Source organism: Antrostomus carolinensis, unplaced genomic scaffold (assembly GCF_000700745.2).
Source record: "Antrostomus carolinensis isolate BGI_N321 unplaced genomic scaffold, ASM70074v2 scaffold2279, whole genome shotgun sequence".
Taxonomy (NCBI): Eukaryota; Metazoa; Chordata; class Aves; order Caprimulgiformes; family Caprimulgidae; genus Antrostomus; species Antrostomus carolinensis.
In genome coordinates this window covers 23,172-34,289 of record NW_010340443.1, presented here as the reverse complement: position 1 = coordinate 34,289, position 11,118 = coordinate 23,172, and the positions used below count along the sequence as shown (strand labels likewise).

At 35.2% G+C, this 11,118-nt stretch overlaps 1 long non-coding RNA gene across 1 annotated transcript in view; it reads left to right on the top strand.

The window, feature by feature from the left end:
- Positions 1-2,109: 2,109 nt before the first annotated feature.
- Positions 2,110-11,118, top strand: part of LOC104531288 (uncharacterized) — a 28,532-nt gene continuing 19,523 nt past the window's right edge. The window contains exons 1-2 of the long non-coding RNA XR_728075.2: positions 2,110-2,178; positions 2,784-2,889. This is a non-coding gene — a long non-coding RNA (uncharacterized LOC104531288). The remainder of the gene's footprint in view (positions 2,179-2,783; positions 2,890-11,118) is intronic.

Genomic DNA, 11,118 nt, shown 5'->3' with positions numbered 1-11,118 from the left:
TGGGGGCATCAGAACAGCACAACAGGCTTGGGGTTTCTTTTTGTTTCCACCAACAGCATTACTGATGCACCACTTGTTCTCAATGATTTGTGTGTGTGTCTGTAATGTGTGTTGTGAATGAAATGTCGCTAGTGGAAAGGCATTGGATGAACTAAAAGATCTTGAGCACCATTCTTCAGCTACAAGAATCTTAGCATAATTATATGTACTTGTACAATCTGCAAATAACAATATAAACGCTACGGCAAAACTGAAGTGAAGTTTGGGTAATGTTTCAATCCAGAAGTCTGAAATAAAGACCTCAGGAAGAGTGAAAAAAGTATCTGCACAATCTCTTAAAAAGCTATCTTAATTAGACATTTTGGATTGTTTCTTTTAATGTTGGGAATCAAAGGTGTAATATATTTAGTCAAAAATGTCAGTACAGTTTTGCCTATGAACTTGAGTAGACATTTGTCAAAATGTGCATGTAAGTTCCCAACTGCATTGGAGGTGCATGTTCATTTTCCACACCTTAAATATGTTATTTTTGTGACCACCACCAGTTCCAAATACTCTGTGTATGAATATGGAGGATATTTAGTTCTCTCTGGTCAGGTTACCATAGCTGTTTTCCCATTTCAGTGGAATTTCACAGAAAAAAGAACTTAGTATTGTAGGTGTCTGATGTGAGTTAACCAGGTGAAAATTCAACTGAACCTGAAAAGCAGGCAGCATATTATGTCTTTAAAAATGACCAGTGGAGGTGTGTAATAAATAAATAAATTTGTGTGACAGCATATACCAGGAAAAATATAGCTGAGAGACTGGAAAAGGAAAATAGAATTGAGAGATTGTTAGCCTATCTTTTTATAAAACAAATTTATTTAATGAAATATGGATTTTCTTACATAAAAATATAAATATATATATGAATTTGTTAAGAAAAAGGAAATTGTATATAGGGAAGTAAGTGTAATATGTTGTGGTGGTTTGGGTAGCAAAACCAGGACATATGTTGTAACTGGGAGGAATAAAAAATTGTGAGAAGTGTGAGAATGATAACCATAAAAACTTTACAAGATACAATGTTTTAAGACCTTGATTTAATGGTACTTAGACTAATAGAGAAGCAGACTTCAGTCAGGATCAGGAAGAGTGGTATTTGGACAAAGTATCACTAAACAGGCTTTGAAAAAAAGAGTATGTGCTGATCATTTTTGCTTTCTTAACAGGTAAACTAGATAAAAATCTAGAGAAACTACGATATGCTCACGTATCCAGTCAGGAAGCAAAACATTATTATGTAGTTCTTTAAAATACTCAGGTCTATACTTTATGGTTAATTTAGTTAGTATTAAGGATTCTTTTAGATCAGTCTGTATTGCTGTGTTGTTGTAGGGTTTGTTTGGGTTTTGGGGGTTTTTTTAAAAATCATATGACCGTTTTTGAACAGAATCAGTAAATCTCAATCTGCAGATAAATGTTTCATGAGTAGAAAGGGACTACATATGCTGGATCAGCTGGCATAATTTACTCACTTCTGTCATTTACATGGAATATACAGTCAAACTTGTAGAAAACCAGACCTCTAAACTGGATTTTGAGGTGTATTTCCTTTGTTTCTCTGAACCAAACAGTATGGGGACTGCATTTCTAAGAAGCTGTCATCTGATGTACATATCTCTGCAGTGGCAAAGCAATCTCAATCTTAAGGCATACCATTTTGGTTTATCAGATTACCTTTTAGAATCCTTATGTCTAGGTTATTACCAGACATAAGGATTCTAAAAGTGCCAGTGGTCAGATAATGTTTCCCTCCAGAAAGCTTCCTTTCTGTTTCTCTGCTTTGATAATGAATGCTTCTTTTGTTTAATCTGAATTGGATTGGGCTCTGGCTGAATTTCTTGATGGAAAAGCTATTGTGATCTCAACAGTGAGATACTGAAGTGCTTATAACAATCTTGGGAATGGTCAAAGCTGGAAGAAATTCTTTCTCCATAATGGTGCTGCCAATTAAGATTCCAGGGTAGGGTATGTAGTGGGAATGATAAAGGGATGCAGAACAGTACTTCACAGTGCAACTTTTTGAGTAAAAGAGTAAACATTCTGATCTTCTCTCTATTCTCACAGGCAGATGATACTGCAGAGCTTCAAAATCAGAAGTAAAATCAGCTGGACTCCTGCCTTCCTAAATAGGTAAACATTAGAAACAAACAGGGGCCTACCTACCTCATTCCTGTAAGTAGCTATAAACATCCTCTTCAGCCCTCAAATTAGCATCTGTCATTTAGTTGTTTTGAAATGCTGAGGAGTATAAGGGCCTTGCAAAAAAACAAGAATTTAATTTGTTTTCTGGTTGACAAAAATTAAGTGTAGCCAACCAAAGAAACCAACTAAAATTATTAATAAGGTAAGAGCATGCCCATTGCCTGTGGCAACAGCTGATGGATGATGCAGTGTTACTCACTGAATGAATCTTTATCTGTGCTTCCTGAAGCTGGGATGCTAAAAAAGTTCCTAAAACCATCTGTATCATTGCCATGTTAAACTGCTGCAGCAGTTGATCTGTCACTGCAGAAGCTCTGTTTTGGACTTAGTTCTTTGCTGTTACAGTTCTTAATAGTTCATTCTATAATAACATGGTGCAACCCATTGTGAGACTGAAATGGAAGATCCCCATAGTGATAATCCTGGTAAGGACAGTGAACTGAACAATACATTTGCTAAATAAGTGGTGGTTAGCTGATTATCAGTTCCTGTAAACTGCCATTTACTTGCTGACTTCTCTGTCCTTTTTCTAGGGAGAAAATGGATTTACTGGTGTGGATGGCTGCCTCATTTGCTTCACCAAAATGAGATAGGGCATGCGGGAGAGAAAGGAGATCTTTGCAAGTAGAACCTACCATGGTGAGTTTGATTTTTGTCCCTGCTTCTGCTACAGGATTTCTCAGTGATGCTAAATACATTGCTTAAAACAAACTTTTTACACAGATGTTTCTCCTTCTCTGGAAGTATGTTATGTGTAACACTTCCTTGACAGCAGTGCTGGATTGAGTTCTTCCCTACTGCTTTTTCGTCCCCTGCCACAGTAGGTCCATAGAACTACTTGAAGGGGCCCTCAGTAAATTAAAGCAGCAAACTAAAGGGAGCTGAAAATAATTACTTTCTACTGTGTACACAAGAAAAGTATGAGACACTGTAGTATATATTATTGCTTTGACACTACAGGGTCTGTCTTGAACATTATGGTGAAAATTAAGTACATGGGAAGTAGATTTTTAATTTTGAGTTGCTAAATACCCTCTAAAATTGTAATGAAGTACAGGGACTCAAAATTAATAATGCTTTAAAAACTAATCTGTTTTTTTGTCTCCACTTTTAAAATAGTATAGTAATTGCACACCTTTTAGGCACATTCTTAACTAAGCTCATTAATATTTTGTGAGACATGTATGTACTGTACAGATGAGCATGGAAGGAAAGAAAAAAAATCCTGAACCTCCCTTCAAGAGATTCAAAGGTTACAGTAAGTAAAATTCCTGGGGTGATGCTTGCATGGTTGTGTTCAACTGAACATTTGAAAAAACTACTGATTAAGTGAGCCCTATCAGTTCTGCAAAATGTTTAAAGGCAGAGATCTTGAATGAAAATACCAGATTGAGTATATAATTGAAGACTGTATTGTAGTGCTTATGCACAAGAGAACTGAATGAAAATTCTGTGTTTTTGCATTTACTTAATTTGACCTACAAGGGGTTTTGGTCAGAATATTCTTCTAGCACCTTTGGCTGTGCATACCGTTGAGGGGAACCATGTTCTCGAGGCCATGTGTTCAGATTTTAAATCTCTCTACTTTTTTGCTAAAACGAACAACGTGTTATAATATCCTCATATAGATATAGAAGGCTTCTGTGCTTATTTCTGACTTTAGAAGCTCTAACCTTTTTTGAACAGAAGATGATTCCTTAGTACTTCATTATTTTGAAATATTTATAATATCTCAATTATGAAATAATTTCAGTAGTGTGTCTAGGGTAAAGGAAAAATATTTAAGTAATCAAAAAATGAACTGTACTACTGCACGTATGCTTCTCTGTCACAGAACAGTGCTGGAAAGACATGTATTTTTCTTTTTATTTCCTTATAAGCCCTTTTATAACTCATTTGAAATGAGGGAAACATTGATTTGTTCAAATTTATTGCAAAGAAATGATAAATACATTTGTGTTTAAAAAGGTCAGAGCGCTCTGTTTGGATGGCAGAAGAACAATGGCACAAAAGAACATTGTCTTATAATATGGGGTTATGAAATAAGAGAGTGCTAGGTGCTAGCAAGAAGTACAAATTACAAAAAAAATAAAAAGGTGCTTGTGAGCTAACCTGTTTCTCCAAGAACAGCAGCCAATGCAAATGATTGAAGTGATCTCAACTGTGAAATGTCTCTCAAAGAGATGAAAAAGGTTTTTACCAATACTACTTTCCTTTTTCTGTCCTAAGTAAAACAGCTGAATAGAATGGTTTTGCCTTCTGCCTTCTGCTGTTAGTGTTGTGCTCTCTTGTGCTTTGGCATATACGGTCTTGCTTTTCTGCTACGCTGTTTTATGAAGTCCACAGACAGTCATTCAGAAAGAGATGGATTTCTGCATCTGACCGTTGTTGAACATACAGTATTGATCTGAGGACCTAAGATTATTTTTGTCAGTTCTTCTGTTTTCTTTCCTTGTTGATTTGTAATTTTCTGGATATTATCTGATAGAGTTTCAAAAGAAAATAATTTTCTTCAATACTTTAACAGGATGGAGTAAGAAGATAAATATAGACCTGGGTAATAGTTCCATACTGAAAAGTGTTCTTTCTGTCCACACAGATTCTGAGTAATAAGATTTTCCATACAGTCTAGGAAAAGAGATGACAAAAATATTTCCTTACAAGCAAGCCTTCATACCAAATACCTGTGGACAGATTGGATTGTGTGTGGATGAAAGTCAAGCAAAGAAGCAAAGTTAGAATTCACAAATCTTTCTTTCCTACTTTCAAGACAGAACTGTGTCCAGATCCTGGGTTTTTTTGTCTCTGATTAGCAAAGGTCTCTTCTTGAATATAGATTCTTTGTCGGTCTCTCCCTTTGAGAAGTGGGACTTGATGTACCAAACTATCTTAAGGCTTCTGAGCTAGTGCTGAACTCATCACTTCTCTTTATAGCTGATGCACAATTTTTGTCAGAACTTCACCCTTCTCTGTGGGAACTGTTTTTTATTTAAGCTGTTGAGGATTAAGAATGACATTAATAAAACTTTTGGGATTCTTGCTGAGAATTTTATAAGTATCCAGTTCGATCATGGAGAAGAAGTTGTATCCAAGTGTTACATGTAGAATGTTTCCTCTGGAACTGTTGTCGCTTCAAAAGTCTTTATGAGTTTGGACACTGCACTCAGCAGCTGCAAGTCCCTGTCTTTCTACTTGGGTGTCAGACTAATTTTATTTGTCCCTGCCAGATCACCAGCACTGAACAGATTGCATTGCTCTGTTCTGCTGGGGCAAAGTCAATCCACATTAATGGCTTCTTTAATCTTTCAAAAGTGATTATTTTATTTGGGGCACTGGCTGCAGCCAATTCCAGTCTTTTGCTAGTGATAGTCAAATAGAGATAAACATTGCCTGCATAAGACAAGTTAAACTCTAATCTTTCCACATTTTGTGTCTAATTTAACTGAAAAATATTCTAAACTTGGTTCTCAGGAGTCATAGCATTGCATGGCTCATGTGGTTTATCTTCTCCAACCTTGATTTTAGGTAATACCAGTTAGCACTCTATATGCTATTAGCTATTACATATCTAATCTAAACCAAATCTATCTGATGTCTCATCTATGCATCTGAAGTATCTAATTCAGTAGTATACTTTTGTTAGATTTTGCTTTCCAAGGACTAGAAGAGCAGGAAATCTGCAGGGAACCTGCAGATCTGGAGAAAAAGGAGGAAATGAAATTATCTATTATTCCACTTTAGATTACCAATCTAAAAATTCTTTTTATTGGCAAAATTAATTTCTAAGCATTTAGTCATTTGTTGCAGAAATAGATCCTTCTTTGGATATTCCTTTACCAGCCTTACAGAACTTACTTCTCTGTATGTTCCCTGATGTATGAATTGGAAAAGAAAACTCTGGCTTAGATGGCTAAAGCTTAAAGTCACAGATGCTGTTGTATTGCTGTCTTGAAGCTGTAGCTTGCCCTGTGTAAGCCCTTCAGTTCCTACTAAGCTCAATATCTATTTTGACAAGAGGTTTTTCTGGGTTGTAAATAAGCCCAAGTGTCTCTCACTCTCCCTGCCAATGCCTGCTCTGGGCTCATCCTCAGCAAAGAATTCTGATAATTTCTAGTTTGTTTTACACGTCTGCATCAGACGTCCACTGTTTCCCGCAGGGCTGATGAGTGGTGGTATTACCCAAAGCACAACAAACTACTGCTTGCAAGTTTTAAGGAAACTACCTTCTTTGGGGTATAAGCAATGTCCCAGAACTTTCTGGTAATGAGGAGGTGGTTATCAACAGAAAACAAATCTCACTTTTCATTTTCTGATGCAGTTAATATACTTGTAGTCAGAGTGATAAGACAGAAATGTTATTCCATTTTATTTAAGTGTCATCTTGGCTATTCTTGTGGTAGTATTTTTACAAAAGTATGTTGGCTTATTGTAGAGAGGAGGCATTTGGTTTTGCTAATAACTTGGAAACATTACCTGTTGCTACAGGCAGCTTACTCTTGAATTCATCAGGCTAATTTAAGACTATGTACCATTTGATTGTAGTCTATTTGAATTTCAATATTGAATTTGTCTTAGGAATCTTCATTAAGATACAATTAATAAAGACCAACTTCTGTAATAGGATACTCGGACTGCTCTGCCTAGCGTGAGTGGAAGTAGAAGTGTGTTTTAATTAATAGTAATGCTTTATCATTTTGAGATTGAATTGTTAGCTGGTTATTTTAATGACTGACTTTTATGATACAATTTTGTTACATAATAACAACAATATTGTTATTGTATGTGATACGTATTGTCAGTGAGTGCAAGCATATCTTTGCTTTTTCAAATGTAGAAGCATAAACATTCTAATTCATGCTCTTTAACTCTGGTATGTGCCTTTCCAGGTTTCATTACTTGTTTTATCAGTGTGAACTAGACTAATTTACTTAGTCCTAATGAAATCAAAATACTTTAGCTCATTACCAGAAATAGAGTAAAATATGTGTAAACTCTATTCCATAGTGATAAATGAGATTCATTCTCTTTTGTGCAAGCCATATAAATCATGTTTTTCACCACTGAAAGAAACCATATCTGTAAGGTGTTAACTTCACACAGCTTTTCAGGACAGTGTATCCAAACAAAAAATTCATGTCTTAGTTCTGTCCAAGGTAGGTTCTCATCGAATTCCAGGAAATTTTTGTTTGTCTTGATTCCTTTTTCGCTGTAAAGTGGTGTTTTTCCAAGGCAGGTAGTTCTAGACCTGCCTGAAAAGAATTAAATGTATATTTTAAAATAATCTGTTCTCACTGGACAGTCCAATCATTGGGGTTTATTTTTAAGGAAAAAAAAACATGACTGGCTCAGTTTAAAGTAAGAGTCTGTCATTCTAAAGAAGTCCCATCTTAATCTAAGAAGACCTTAATATTTTGTAACATGACAATAATCAAGATAGTGCAGTAGAGGATACAATTTAAACATTTTCATGCAGCATAAAGACTTTTATAGTACTTAAACACTCCTTTTATAGTTATTTAGCATGAAGTCTATGAGAATTTAAATTCCATTGTTCTTACTGTTAGTAATACAATATGCATATTAGCGTAGTGTCTTCAGACTAAGCTAGTAGACAGTGGCTGCATGATGAAAATATGATCTTTGTCTCTCGAAATACTACTATTTTAGATAAGGTGATTAATATGGTAGAGCTTTAAAATCAAAACAGTTCAAAATAAATATCATCTCTTCTAGATACTGCATGGACTCTTGTAAGAAACTTTTAGCATTGCAGAACTAGACTACAACCCAACCGAAGTTCATTCAGATCCACATGCTTATAAATAAGTTAATATAGTTTTGAATTACCCATCTTGCAATGACAAAACAAATTTCAGTAAAATTAGATGAAAACTATCCTTACCAAATTTCCCAGATTTATTAATGTGTGTGTAAGGGCAGAGAGCATATGGGTGGAGAAGCTGGTACTTTTTGTATAGCTAAATGAAGACTGAGACAGTTGATATGTTGATAGAGAAGACAGGAAGTAACTCCTTTCCAAGTAAATCATCTCCCTTCACATTTTTTTTCTTGAATTACCTCCATATGTTTCAGGCATGAAAAGCTGACACTGTTGGTTTCACATGAATGTTAACAATCTTTGGAAACTTTATCCAGACAGAATAAAATGCTTTTGAGTAGTTAAAGTAAGTTTCAGTGTAAATTAGACCAGTAAGATTCTAAAAAATCTCTTCATGGAGCAGTTAATTCTTTGCAGAAGACTAGAGGGTCTTTAACAGTCTTATAAGCTGAAATGACGTTTGGCATATAGTAGGTTTCAGGACTGAAAAGGGTCAAACCCACACTGTGATTAAGTTCCAGACACTTATTTCCTGGTCACGTTTTGATAAACTTGGAACTGAGTCAAGATCCTTTGCAAAATGTGTACTGCATGTAATTATGTTCCATATATTGTTTCACTGGAGGCTATGAGATTTGGCTGTTTCATTTGTGTTCTTAAGTTGTTTATTGTTGCTGTATCATAAAAATGAATTGTGTACTGGTGGAGTAATAAACTAACAAATGTCTTATTAAACAGGCAGGGATTAAAAGGATGTCTTATTAAAGTTGAAAAGTTGCATAGTAATTGAATAATTTTTTATGGTGAGGTATTTTATTTTGTGATGGAATGATCTTTCCTTTTATCCAGAAATTAAGAAAGATTATGCAGTTTACTTTTATTTGAAAGCTGGAACTAAGCAGAGCTGTGGAGAAAATAGCTTTCTTTTTCCTTAGAAGTTCGGGAAACACTAATATATATGTGTGTACTTAGTATTTAATTGTTGGCACAGGTATTTAAATACTATGGTTATTGTAATGTCTGAATTCATCCAACATGTTGACAAACTGATTGCAATTTTTAAGCAATATATATAACAGAATATTTATATGATTTAACTTTAACCGTCTTTCTGGAATTAAGAACCTAGACTCCTGAAATAGTGGAGTCTCCAAAGCGCAACTAGAGCACCTCCGCAGAGCCCATCTACATCTGTTAACTGTTCAGAGAGAACATCAGATCTTCATTTGCAGATTGAATTGTTTGGCTACAGACTAGGAGTTATTAAATTCTTGCACTGGTTTTTTTTTTTTCCCATCTCTTTCTAAGAAGAAAGGCTTCATCTACTGACCTATCTGCAGTCCTTTCATTACAAACATTACTTCATTAATTCTAGCAGTTCAGATCCTTTCCTCAGACAGGTTTCTTCAGTAAGAAACTTAATACACTTCAGCTATGCTAGTCCTTAACTTTTTGTTTCCATATGGAAAAAAAAAAAAAAGGCCCTTGCTGAAGTCTTTGCATCCACAGATGCATGTGTCTTCATCTTAGTAGTGTTTAATGGATAGATGAGTTCATGGAAAGAACAAAGAACAACGTGAGGAAATCTATCACTTAGTAAATTCTTGCAGTGGTTTAGAAAAGAACTGATAGGGCAGGAAGTCTTCCAAGTTGAGCTTTCAGTGTTGACACTGGCTGGGGTGACATTCTATAAAGTGCCCAAGTTTCAACAGGTAAAGTATTGTGGGAAAATTTACTGCTTCACTGTAAGTAGCAATGGCAATTACAATATAAATTCTCTAATTGTCTTTCTGTTTGAGGATATGCTACTCAGAGCTTTTAATTCTATCATTTGCCTTACAGAGAAAACATAGAACCAGATTTTCAACCTCCTACTTGGAGATTGTTTACATAATTTTAGGCCTTTTGGCTATGACTTTACTTTAGGAAACTGACAGTCTAATTTAATCAAGCAGATGTGGATTTGTGTGGGTGGACAAGATATTTAGTCACATAAGCTGTGTAAAAAAAAAAATAAAAAAAATCACAGGTTAGATTCAGAACTATTTGAAGTTGCTCAAGAAGTTTTGCAGATAAATCTTTTAGTTGAAATCTTTTTCTGAAAGTGGTGTTTTTTTCTTCCTTTTAGTTAAAGCCCCTAGTCTTTAGACTTCACCATCTTAGAAAACATTGATGTTATATGTAAGAAAATAGTAGCTGGTGTGTAGCTTGAGTTGCATATATTACGTTGCACATAGCCAGATCAATTTCTGTTTTAATTAAAACACGAATACTGGTGGCATCAACTTAGTTCAGATCCAAGTTTAAATATTTGATTAGCTGATGGTAGTGACCTTCTTTTTCTGACACCAACACTTTGATGCTAGCGCTTGAAAAAACTAATTATCATCAGCTAGGTAAAGTTCAGCTTGTACCTTTTTACATTTTCAAGTATTATGAACTCCCTATGGATGGTTTGCTTTTCAGTGTCTACTGACTGCAGCTCCAAGAAATTAGCTCGTTCTGTCTGTAAGGAAATGGAGACTGCTATTCTACTCCAGTTAATTGACTGGTTCAGCAAACTGAAAAGCAAGAGGTTTTTTCAAAACATTTGTAAATAAGAGAGAAGCTGACTTAGTTGAGCAAATATTGCACGTATTCACTGTTCGGCAAACTGACTGATTTGGTGGAAAGTGACTGACGTAATAAAAACAAATAGATTTCTGCAAAACTGAACAGGGAAATGAGAGTAATTCTGTTTCTCTGTTTCTTGCATTGTGGTTGGTCACTCCTTAAGTCACTGTTTTAATCAGCTCATTTAGTTGCTTTTTTGCAGGTGATAGAAGAACACGGTTTCAAGCAAAATATTTCTTTTTCCTCTTTATTTCCCTTTTATGTGGTCTATAGTCTTACCTGTGTGTTGAGCACCTGTCTTGCCAAACGCTACTGATCTATTGTTGTGAGACCAACTCTCCGCATCAAATAATAGGTGTTCTTGCTTTTCCTTCAGTTCACCCCCAGCCATTTGTATGTCATATACCACCTAACTG